The following is a 12,683-nucleotide window of genomic DNA, read 5'->3' on the forward strand; positions in this document are numbered from 1 at the left end:
TGAACTCTTTACCTGGTAGATTGCTTATCTCTATTTAATTTAGTCTTTTTTCTGGACTTTGTTTTATTTTTTTCATTTGGAACATATGCCTTTGTCTCCTCATTTTGCCCAAGTCTCTGTTTGTTTCTATGTATTAGGCATATCAGCTACATCTGTGATACTGAAAGAGTGGCCTTATGTAGAAGGGGGGAGCCCATCCCCGGCCAGTCACCAGAGTCAAATGCTCCAGGGGTGTCCCCTGTGTGGGCTCTCATTGTGATTAGGCCACAACTGCTGTAGGTGGCAGCTAGAAGGTACTGGCCCTGGACCTGGCTGTCTGTGAGGCCCAGCCATGACCTTTGTCTGCATGTTGATGTGCTGGTCTTGCTCAGGCCATGACTGCTGTGGGCACGCTGGTGTGTGGGACAGATCCCTGGCACAGCTGGCTGCAGGGTTTAGCTGCAACTGCCATAGATGCACTGATATGCAGGGCAGCTGTCCAGTGTGGGTGGCTAAGAGCCCAGCCTCTACTGTTGTGGGTGCATTGGTGTGTGAGGGTTGACCGTTGGAAGAGGGGCCACTTTGATGGAGCTCTGGTGTTGCCCACATGTTACTGGGGACTGCTTTAGAGGGGCTGCAGTGTGCACTGGCCAGGGAGGGCAGATTGAGCTGGGTGGGTCCTCAGGGCAATACCGGGTGGGGAGAATGACTAGCAGATTAATGGAGTGTCAGAACTGGTGTTCAGCACTGGGCCAGCTGGATGGAAGGAGTATAAAACACAGCAAACCTGAAAAAGAATGTGTCTGCCATTGCTTTTGTCCCTGGAGGAAGTTCCAACTACCCCTGCCCCTCTGGCACACACCCTACAATTAGTCAGTGCATCTCCTTTATGTGTGACCCAGGTGCTTTTCACACTGCTGCCTCTGTGCTTTGATGCAGAGTGAGTGAACCTCTGTATGGGCCCTTTAGGGTGGAGCCTAGGTTTCCTCAGTCCTTACATTCTCCAGGATGTAAGCTTCAAATGGGTTTCAAAACCAGATGGTACGGGGCTCCTCTTCCCAATGTAGGGGCCTCAGGCTGGGGGGAGCCCAATGGGGAACTTGTACCCTTATCTCTTTGGAGGTACCTGCCCCAGTTAAACTGTTCCTCCATGTGCCTTTTTCTTTACATAATCAATTGTAGAGAATCTGTTCTGCTGGTCTTTGGCTCATTCTCAGAAATAGTTTCTCCATATGTAATTATAATTTTTATGTGTTCATGGGGGGAGGTGAGCCCAAGGTCATCCTACCCTACTATGTTGATTCCGCCTCAGGCTATTATTATTTGGGGGAAATTTTCAAGATTAAAAAAAAAACAACATATTATTAGCCTTTCTCCTTCCTCTCTATCCCTATTTTCTCTGTGGTTTATCTGATAATTGTAATGCATTGAGTCTCTTAAGATGCTTTTTTGCTCTTAGAACAATGACATTCTACGAACAAAGTGAAATCCCAAACACTGATATCGGGGTAGTCGTCCTAAAGTTTTATTACAGAAATGTTTTTTCTCGATTGCAGCCTTTGCTATGGGTTGTTATTCTTTAGAAATAATAACTCTTTACATTAACAGAAGAATCTATGTTCCATTTTAAAAAGCATTGAAAATGCTTCTAAGGAGATGTGGACAAATAATTTGCCCCCGGTTCTCATTCTCTGATCTATATCTTCTTTTTAGTCTTCTGGTATAAGCAGTGAGCAAGATTCATGTGTCATCCATAATTAGAAGCAAGTCACTCCCTGGAGTAAGATTTAAGATGGCTTCAATCACAATATGCTCTCATTCACCATGCTCTAAAGAGAAAGGATTTCCTGTGAAGCTCTCACTTAATATTTTCCTACTGATTACATGCAATTGTTTTTAAAATGAAGTGGCACAAACCATATAGTTTCATATAATTTAATACATCCTGAAAAATATACAGGAAGAGGAAAGCAGTCAAAACTTCTCTCCTAGACCCCAGAACTCTGACACTTGCCAGGATTGTTTTCTATATTAATAAAAATACTACCCTTGGGAAACTGACCTTAGTATCTGAGTTTTGCTTTTGGTATTAAAATGTGGGAAAGAGGAAGGCATTAGTAATCAAAATAATAAAAAAAAAAATAATTTCACCAGAATATTGTCATTATTTAAAGTAGGTGTAGCAACTGTTATCTCCATTCCCATTTAAGATACGAAGGTGGTAAAGCATTGCCTTATACCCAAACTCATGAGCTTTTGGGAATAACATAAAGGTTTCATAAGTCTGGATGTTAATACTACAAACCATAAATTCTCAGGCAACAGAATTTCAGCCTCCACTGTATGGCCGTGATATTAGCAGAGTTATGACTATTGTTGAGAGATTGACAAAATAAAATTTGAGGCAGTAAATATGAGGGGACTTCATATCCTAAGTCCCCTCTTCCAGCCAACCTCTTTGAGAAAGGAATGACAAACTATGCATCTGCTGTACGGACATATAGAATTCAGAATGTGCTACTGATATTTAGCTTAGAGTTCAGCTATTTGATACTAGTGATCATTTTTTTTTTATCCCTAGCTTTACTGTGATATAATTGACATATAACATTCGTAAGTTTGAGATGTACAACAAGATGATGAGGTACATATATATTTTTGTAACATGATTACTATCATTAGTTTAGTTTAGACACCTATTGCCTCACATAACTACCTTTTTTTTTTTAGCAACTTTCAAGAATATAATACAGTGTTGTTAACCATACTTACCATGCTGTGTATTAGATTCCTCAGAAACTATAACCGGAACTTTGTACACTTCGACCAGCATCTCCCTATTTTGCCTACTTTGCAGTCCCTGGCAACCACAATTCTACTTACAGCATTTACAGTATTTGTCTTTCTCTGTCTGACACATCACTTAGGGTGACATCCTCAAGGTTCCCTCATGTTGTCACAAATGTCACGATTAACTTCTTTTTCATGGCTGAATAATATTCAATTATATATACAAATAGATATATCTACATATATCTATACCGATCTATCTATATCTACACCTACAGATATAGCTAGCTAGCTATAGATACGTGCTATAGCTATACGTGCTAGCTAGCACATTTTCTTTACCCATGGATCCATCTATGAACACAGTCATTATTGACAGAGTCATTTGAGTGGATGGATTTATTTCTTAGACAAATCAAGAAGGCTTAACTCTTCCAGGACTTAAAAGTTCATAATAAAGTATAGATGTTATCAAATGGATGTTATTGTAAGACTCGAATCACAGTGTAAACTTCAATTCACTAAAAAAAATATCTGCTTGTCTTTCGGATACAGAGACTTCAAACATTATGGGAGATCACCCCTCATTGAACGCTACAGACTTGAGATTACAATTCACTGCAAGCTGCATGTATAGCAATCCTGTGCATTAATCAAAGGGATTAGTTTGACCCATACCGTTGTTAAAAAAGTAATAGCTTAAGGAAACCGGCTTCAACTCCAAGGCTCATGCCAAACAGATGCCTCGCCTTGCTTCATCCCCAACCTCTCTCCATATTCTTATCCCTAAAGTTGTTTTTAAAGCTGTCCTCTCTTGTGGTTTCAGGCTGCTACAGTGCACAAGGTTGGCTTCTCACACAAAGATACCAAACATTAGGATTGCTAGGTTTTACACACACACACACACACACACACACACACACACACACACACACCAGTTAAATCTGAATTAAATAAACAATGTATTTTTAAGTATAAATATGTCCCACATATGGCAATTATTCAATATTTATCAGAAATTCAAATTTAACTGAATGCCTTATATTTTATCTACCAACTCTAGTTTAAAGTAACTTTTATTCCATAGTCTAATGATCAGCACTAAATAGCTCTTGTTGATTCCAACTGGCTCTTAATCCCTAAAGTTGATTTTTAAATGTTTAAGTTAAATTGATTCATTCATTGATTAGTTAGTTAATGGTCCTTATCCGTATCTAGAGAACCTCTCAGGCATTCCGGTTGCTTTTGAACTGCAGCCTTGCCAGTTGTTTTTACTATCCTTTCAAGTAATCAAAGTTCTTTCTTTGAACTCACTGAGTTGGCTGGAGACCTGATATACACTGAGAGGATTCCTTGAAGTGACTGACTTTCTGCCAACCTGCATTGCATAGTACCATCTGCTCCTGGGTTTTCTGTCACCATATTCTTACACATCTTAAGATATACAATTATTTCATACTGAATGCTCTAATATCCACTACCCAGCTGAGCTACACTTGTTAGCTGAGGCCATCCTCTGTGGCATTGTATTCTGGTTAACGGTCTATTGTTGATACGTGAAGACTTTGCTATGTACTCAGCACCTGCACCACAAAATGGGGATGCCCTCTCCCCTCCTTCAATATCCAGCAACACAGAGTTTGCTCACATCTATATTGCTTCTTTCACTCTTACATTATTCCTATACAATCTCATTTTAATATGGACACAATGCACAGGCTAACCTTAGGCCCAGTGCTCTTTCTACCATGGTCTGAGCTATCCCTGGACAGTAAATAGAAATAGAAAATTATCTGACTGAAGAGCAGAATGCCCAGGCAATATTTTGGTAGTATATAAAAGAAAAAAAAGAGTGATACAGGGAGGAGAGCATCAAAGAAGCATGAAGAAATAACAATGGAAGGCTGAAGATAAAACTGATTACTCTGGAGTCAGTTCTGTCTCAACCTTGCATTTCCCCCAAGGTCTTACAAATTTTGTTATTTGGTACACATTACTTGACTAAATGTTTTCCATAGGTGCCATAAGCTTCTCATTGTTACACACCAAACACATGGCTTCAGAGAGAAGAGGGAGAACATGAAAAAAAAAACAACAAAACATTTTTCTATTTCTCTTTTTTTTCATTTTTCTATTTATCAAAGGTACTTATCATCAGAAATATTTCTTATCACAAAAGAATATTTTTTTCACATACAAGAAGTTTTTAAATCTCTATAAACGTCGTTGCCCACTTTCTCACTAAGGACAAATGCTGTGGTTTAACAGGTGTTTAACAAGTATTGGGGTAGGGATAATATTTGATGAAAATTATTGCCATGACATATAATGCAAGCTATAATTGCTAACTCACATGAACAAATAATTATCTGGTAAAATTTAATACACAAACTTTAAATCTTGAATGAGACCATTAGGAAAGTTTACACTTTTGAACTGGGAAGTATAATGGTACCTTCCTTTAAAAGAAAGAAATATGTGTCACTGTATTTATATTTTGCATTGCAAGCCAAGAATGTGACCAATCACACCAACTTTTTCAACTAAAGCTCTCTTTTTAATCTCTTCTTTCCTTAGCCAGATACTTAGACTTCTATTTTTGCTCTCATATTAATTGTCGTTTTATTATTTGTGTTTTATGAAAAATTACTTAAATTATTTTGGAATTAGGAAGAATAAAGTCAGCAGAGGATTCAAATTTTATAGATTTTTACCCTCAGATGGATGGACCTTTGACTCCATCTAGGTAATCATCAAGGAACTAAATTGTGGATTTGACAAATTTTATCTTCTGCATCAGAAACTTGACTTTTTCTTTTACTTTCATTAGCATTATATGATTTAAAAAGCTTAGAGTCTTCATGATACTTAATTTCTGTCTTTTATGAAAATAGGAAAAATCAATTTAATTTAGCATTTATGTCTTGGTTAAAAAACAATTTATATTTATCCATTAAATATGTCCAATTTGCTTTTAAAGCCATTTAGCTCAAATTGTGAATTATAAACAAAGCTTTACATAACAACAAATTTTAGATATCAATAAACCAGAGGGGGTGAAATAGACAAGGATATTGGTGTGGGTACAGACAAAAACATTATATATATATGTATATATATGTATATATATAGATATACACACATATATGTATATATACACATATATGTATATATATACACACACACATATATATGTTATAGGTGTGCATTAAATATATGTAAGAAACAAATGAGGTATACATTAAGAATATACGTAAACATAAACAAATACAAATAAAAAAGAACAAACTTATTCACACTAAACTGCAGAACTGAGAGTAGTTCACTTAGATAAGAAAAAAGGATCCTTCAAGGAGAGTGGCATGTATTGAGTCTTATTGATTAGAATATAAAGTGAATATATTGTAGAAAATGTTAAATTAGAATGGGGCTATTTACTTAATCAATGATCAATTTTGAAATCTGCGGTTGTAATAAAATAGGGTAATTTTAAAACCATCATATTTGCCTGATTTAATTAATATTTATTTAACCTCTTTTACACAGAATTTATAGTGTGTCTTCCAGAGACTTCTGAGATACAAGCTGTGATGTGCTGGAGTCAGCTCATACCAGCTCAGCGGAGCCAATTATGCACATATCTTTCCAACTTGGTTTTCAGGGGTGTCAAGTTAGTAGCTTGAAATCTGCCACGGTCTGCTTATTTTTGAAAATTGGTTTACATTCAGGGCTTATTTTTCTACTATTTAAAAAAAAAATTTACAGCTGCTTAAACATTTGCTACTCTGTCACTGAATGTAGTCTATAATTAATTAATGTCTATGCTATTCTAAGATGACATATACTTTCACAATTTTCACCTACAAGACTTCTTAAAATTTATTTTATATAAAAATTATTTTTCTTTATAGTTGAGTTCTTAATAATACTACTACTAATAAGAATTTGATATCTTTCCAAGTTGACTACATTAAATGATGACATTTTCCAAAATTTGTATTTGTATACACAGAAGAAAATACGTTCCTATGAAATCAAATGAAACAATTTTTATGATAATTTAGATAAAAATGAGTCGCACAATAACTCAAAAGTAAATTTGTGTATAATTTCACATGTCTGGCCCTTTAGATTATGACTAATAAATTAGGTACAGTGATGCTGGTCTATGATTCAGCGGGACATTGGGGAACTTTAAATCAGGTGAAAATTTTTGAAACCACAGAAAGTGAAGCCACTTGGAATTTGAAACATTCACATTTATAAAACATTGCAGCAAATAATTTATTTATAAGGAAAATGTAGCCAAAAATTTTGTTACCTGCTGTCAGTTTATGTACTTCATAGAAATATGGAAACTTTTGGAAATAAAATATGTGCATTCTGCAGTTACTGTTTGATCACTAATATGACCTGAATCTACAGCTGCTATTGAAATCTCTGATCATGAAATAGCCAAAATGTACTTCTTCCTTCTCTCTCACTCATGGTATTGTCTAACTCTTCTGTTTGATTGCAGAACATTTTTTTTTTAATTTTAATTTTTAAGTTTCTGGGCTGTATGGCTATAACAGTGGAAAACATTATTCATCTTGAGACACATCTTGGCATCCACCTGGGTTGCCTAAATTCTGCCTGGAAAGACATCTTCCTAGATGACCATTTGATCATTTTAGAAGCAGTTACCTCACAGTCAGCAAAAACAAATGAAACATAATAAGTTCTTTTCTATTTTGTTCTCATAGAGTTCAAAATGTGTGGGAGCCATAGATGCTTTCGGCAATTGAAAATTTTCTAAGTTACCAATAACACAAAACATATATTTCCTTCTTTGCCTGTCTCCATCAGGGCATTTTCTAAGGTAGCAAATTCTCTGATGTCTGTCCTTATACCAAAAAAGTTCCATATTTTTCATATAACAATTTTTTTAATAGTTAATAGTTAATAGTTAAGTTCATCCTTAACTATTTTTATATTTATTTTTATTGAGAAAAACTACTAATCTCTTAGTAAAATTTTAAGCGTTATTTTCAATTTCTCCATTAAGCTAACATTTTTTTAGTAGTATTTTGCAAAAAAAAAAAGGTATTACTTGTTACAAAATGAAGAAATATTTTAAGCATTGATATTTTGGTGTACAAAAAAAAACCAAAACTGCTATCCTTAATAAATTCAAGTGTGTTACACATATATGAAAAGTGATTATGCCACATATAATGTCTTTCTTATTTTTTTACTTCATTTATTCGATGAAGTTATTAAGTCATATTTTATAGATGTTTTGTAAGGATTCATTTACACTAGGTAACTGTAATATTTTGAATACTGACTGGAAATAGAAAATATTTCATAAATTATCATGACCTTTTTTCATCTTCTTCAGACTATTTGCTTCTCCCTTTTCTTACTCCTTTACATCTTTCACTTTCTCTTATTCTTTTTTTTTCTTCTCTTGCCTTTTTCTCTTCTTTTTCTTTTCACAATGTCTCCTCTTCCTTTTCACCATGTCTCCTCTTCCTAGCATACCTCTTCTTCCATTAGAATGTTGACTTCTTTTTCTTTTATCATCTTTTGTCTTTGTTTTCCCTTGTCCATTTTCTTCCCACGTGATCTCATCTATTCTGCGACTAGGTTCCCTATTTGTTTCCTTCGCCTTAGTCTTTCCTTTTTTCTCCTCTTTTTACTTCTTGTCCTCCTCCTTCTCTTTTACACACCCTGTTCCCTTCCAGTTCCCCTTTTTCTATTCCACTTCTTTTGATTAGTCATGGAATAGAAAATGTAAAGACAGAAATAAAATTTCTACTGCTTCCAGAGCATCTTGACACAGCATACTCCAGTTTCAGTTGATATAAGTCTAATTTGGGTGCTTTCTACATTATGCACAGATTCAAACTAAAATATATAAAATTTTCTACACTTCTCTAACATTCAGATTGCAACACTACCTTAGGTCCATAAAGTAAAGTTTATTGTAATTTTGAGTAAAAATTCTCCTTAATTTTTCCTGTTAGCTTGCCTTCAGGTCTTGTTTCTACATATATAATCTATAATTATATATAATCTGGTTTCTGATCATCCTTTCACTTCTCTTTTAACTGGAGTTTGGTAATTCATTTCTTGATTAGGTATATGAGAAATATATATATATATATTTTTTTTTCTCATATACCTAATCAAGAAATGAATTACCAAACTCCAGTTAAAAGAGAAGTGAAAGGATGATCAGAAACCAGATTATGTTGCCTAACAGTTCTTCAGGAAGGGCTCGTTTTAATATTAAGCCACTAATTTTAGTTCTACATTCATGAAGGTACACACTGCTTATCAACACGTGTCTGCTGGCGACTTCAACATATTTTGTCTAAATTCAATTTCTATTCTTCCAGCTTACAGATAATAAAGACAGATAGGTTTCACATGTCAAACTCTGTCATTGTTTGAAGACTGTTAAAAACGCCTCACCCATTGCTTACAATCTTTATTTTTCATGTACAGAAACTTTAGTTCATTAATTTGTGTAAATAAGGGGAAAATGTGGTTTTTGGATTTTCACATAAGCAAATTTTTCACCCTTTCACATTTACATGCACTTTTGAAATTAAAGTTGGAACTTTTTTCTTCAAGATTATAGCTTAGATTGTTTTCTATGTATTCATTTTGGGGAAAAATAACTTTATGTACTATTTTATTACATTGCTTTTATACAGACATTGAGTTTACATAATTTATTTTCCTTACTAACTTGTTTTATATTCTGGATAATTATTTTTAATTTAAAGTTTATAAAGATGCCAAATACACACACACACACACACACACACACACACACACACACTTTTCCCCCCAAAAGTCTAGTGGTTTTAGGCTTTACATAGCTTATTATTTTCTCTATTTACACCACGTAAATATCCCCATGTATCCAAGGAGAATTTTTGTCTGCCCCATGTTGAACTAAGCAACGCTTTTCAACAAGCCTGCCTCATATCATTTTCCCTGTCTTTGTCATTTGCCACTTTTCTAACAAGTGCCTTCTGGGCCATATAAACAACTTCAGTTATGAAACAATTCCCTGATTCTTATGGGATGAATTGTGCCCCCCATCCACTCATTCATATATTGAAGATCTATCAACAGGGAATTCAGAATGTGGCTGTATTTGGAGACAGTTGTTAAAGAGGTATTTAACTTCAAATGAGGTAAAAATGGTGAGGCCCTAATCCAGTACAGCTAATGTTATTATAAGAAGAAGATGGGGCACAAGAAGTGTGCATCTATAGAGAAAAGGCCATATGAGGAAAGAGGGAGAAAGAGGCCATTTGCAAGCTAAGCAGAGAGGGAGCGCCAGAAACTAACTTCCCTGCACTTTCATCTTGGACTTCCAGCTTTCAGAACTGTGAGAAAATAAATTTCTACTGTCCTAAGCATCTAAGTCTGTAGTACTCGGTTATGGCAGTACTAGAAAACTAATACACTGACCAATTCTGACTTTGAAGTAGAATTTATATAATAGTTTGTTTCCATGTTCTCTCCTGTTTTAAGCAATAACTCTTTGCTCATGTTGTTGATTTTCTTATGAATATTATATCCCTGAATGACTGATTATTATCTGAAATGTTTTATGAGTTACAGTTATTAAGCTGCCTTAAACCATTAATACCAATAATGAAGAGGGAGGTCTTCATTCACTCCATTTCCAAGCCATGTTTACATGTACATTTCCCTTGTAATTCATGTTGGTTCAGTTCCATAAATATCTATGTGCCAAGCTTCAGGCTAGATATCAGGCTCATAAATTCTATTATTTATAACTGTGACTAGGGACATAGCCACATATTATAAGATACTACAGAGAAGGGGAATCTATATCACAGTAGGGTGCTGCCTGAGTGTAGATGAATGGTGACTAGGAGTTTGACAGGTGAAAAAAAAATGAGGAAATGAAAAGGGAACAATATGAAGAAAAACATGAAATTTCACTATTTTCAATCCATTTTCCTGGCTAGAGACCAGCTTAGCTACCCAGAACGCATAGACAAGCTTTTGAGACTCAGGCTTCCCAGCTGCTGACATTTCCTACTTCTCCCTCTCCTGAATAAATTACAGAAATAGCACTGATATCCTTATTATGTAGAAGAAATTTAGAGTAGTGACATTTCTTGCACAAGGAACCTGGCCAATAAGTAATAGAGCCAGGAACCAACACCAGTTCAGTTTCCTACAAGTGACCCCTCCTTCTAAACCTATACTGTGCTCCCCACTTTATACATTACTTCATTTTATTTTATTTATTTTATTTTATTATTAGTCTCAGGTGTACCATTACTTTTTATAGATATCAAGATTTCTTTGTGATATTATGATGAGGCCATGTCATTTTCTGAGAATGACCACAGCACATATTAGTCCATCATTTTTCTATGTACAACAATTTTATTGGTCATTCAAAAGTAATTACTGTGTTTACTCAATTACAAAGTACTTTAAAACCAAGTATAGGGGCTTAAGAAACTTACCTATCATTTGGAAAAAGATGAAACAAAATTTACAAAGGCTGAAAAAAGTACGAAAGAATATCTTTAACTGGCAAATCATGTAAAATAGACTAATGTATATTTCCAGCTGAAATTGACCTCACACATTTCATTTTCTTCTGAATGCCTTCCAGGCAAACTAATCTACTTAAGAAAATCAGATTGATTACATTTCTCTTTCCAACCTTTTGAATCCCACTTCTTGTTCATGGCATTATGCTCTGCTCTGTCACCAAAGTAAGAATCCTGGAGGCATCTCAGACTTGTTGAAGTCCATCATATTCTCTCTCTTTTCAGCATGGGAGGTGGGGGTGTACAAGTGAATGAATCCTCAACCCTTACAAACATGTCAAATGAAATAGTAGATAATATCCTTCATATTAAGACTTGATGTTTTTTTTTTAGTGAATTGTTATTGTAAATTAAAATAAAATCTAACATTTGTAAATTCCTACTACTCTTTTTCCACTGCAACTTTTATAAGTCTATTTCTCTGGCTTTCATGTTCTCAGTCTTGCAGTTGATCTTCCTACATCCTTTCCTTTCCACCCTTGGCAATACATTATACATACTGATGCCTAATTACTTTCTCTGAAGCATAGATCTAATCATGTCACCTTCCTAAACTAAGTTCAGTTAATCTCTAGCTAAAATACAGGGTGCATTGCATTGAGTGTTGGAAAGTTACACTTGAGTGAAGGTGTAAAAGGCCGTGGAATGTACACTAAAAAATGAGATAATAGTTAACATTAGATTGTGTTTTAATAAGACAAAATGCCTCATGAATGGAATGCCTTTCCCTGCCAACTAGCAATAGATATGACAACTGTGTAGAATACATAATTCTCTAGGAAAGTTGGCAGTTTCTGTCAAAATTTAAATGCACAGATCCTTTTAGAAAACAATTCTATGTCCAGTAATATATTTTGCAGGAAACCTTCAAATGCAAACAGAAGTGAATTTTCAATGGCATCCTTTGCAGCATTCATTCATTTAGTGAATATTACTGAGCATCTACAACATGTCAGGAATTATATTAGGTACTAGGAACAAAATGATGAGCAAAATAGATACAATATAAGCCTTCACGAAGATTACAAATTGGCGAGTAAAAAATAATCAAATATTCACACAGATGGTTAGATGTAAACTGTGAAAGTAATATGAAAGTAAATATGGAATGCTATGACAGCATAACGATGGAGTATCTACACTAAGGTGAATATTGTTGAGATAGTTACAGTTACGCTAACATTTCAAGGATAAATGCTAGGAGTACGGTAGGGATTAGGATTGAGGGTGGGAACCCTAAAAGGATGGAATCTAGTCTGTGATATCAGAGAAATATCCCCCAAGGAAGTGATATTTCATCTGAGATATGTA

Source organism: Rhinolophus hipposideros (genome assembly GCF_964194185.1).
Source record: "Rhinolophus hipposideros genome assembly, chromosome: 11".
Lineage (NCBI taxonomy): Eukaryota > Metazoa > Chordata > Mammalia > Chiroptera > Rhinolophidae > Rhinolophus > Rhinolophus hipposideros.